The following is a 1,053-nucleotide window of genomic DNA, read 5'->3' as shown; positions in this document are numbered from 1 at the left end:
TGAGCGAAGATTCTCGGGGAACAGTAAGTACTTGTAACCGCGCTCAGAGAAGGTCTCTTGTTCGTATTTCTAAGAGGCTGATGGCTAGGACGAGGGCAGGCCAGAAAAGCGGTCAGAAGGGCAGTCGCGCCAATACTCCAGTTGAGCTCAGTGTCGCTATTATGCCGGTCCATGATGTGCAGGGAAGCCACGTGGCTCCCGATGGTGCGTCCATGCAGGAGGGTGATGACAGTGCCCCTCTCCAGGGTGCTGCCCCATTGGAATTAGGAGCCCTTCAGGCTCAATTAGAGGCTGCCTTACATAGGATAGATACCTTAGAAGGACAGAACCGGCACCTGCGAGAAGAGATGCGGCAATTACGGACTCCGCATGAGCCTCGCTCTGGAGCATCCACTCCCGAACTTTCTCGGGGGAGCGTCCCACCTCCACAGTTAGCTAGTGGGCCTTCGGGAAGGCCTGACGCCCGCGAGTCATGCCTCCCCAGGCCACAGCCTCAGGCACGTCATGCATGCTGTCATTCTGTAGGGCAATTACCCACGACCTCAGATTATAGCCACACACCTCATCCCATTTATTTGGGGCGTGAAGAGGTCCCAGTATTTAAAGGGGATACACCAGCATCAATGCCTCTGGTTCGCAATCAGGAAGTAGAGGCCTGGATTAGTACCATTGAGGCTCTAGCAAGACCTCCTACAGATGATAATTTTATTCGTGTTGCTAAAGCTAGGGCCAGGGGATATGCACAGTATTTGTTGCTCTCCCCGGTGTTTGAGTTTATTTCTTCGTGGACAGAATTTAAAGCTCAGCTTCGCATGAAATTTAGAGGTACCTGCACCAGTGAAAGTTTTTTCGAGATGCTGTCACAGAGTAGAATGATTCCAGGTCAGACGCCGCTTGACTATTATCAGCAGGTCGAGATGGCGGTGTTCCAGGGTGTGAGGGATTATCCTCACGAGATAGGTGATGCTGAGGGACTCATTAGGAGGACTTTCAAGGCTGGCTTGCCAGAAAGGTTGCAGCGCCAACTTTCCTTGCACACGTTCTCCTCGGCTC

Source organism: Penaeus vannamei, chromosome 29, assembly GCF_042767895.1.
Source record: "Penaeus vannamei isolate JL-2024 chromosome 29, ASM4276789v1, whole genome shotgun sequence".
Classification (NCBI taxonomy): Eukaryota; Metazoa; Arthropoda; class Malacostraca; order Decapoda; family Penaeidae; genus Penaeus; species Penaeus vannamei.
This window is presented reverse-complemented; position numbering follows the sequence as displayed.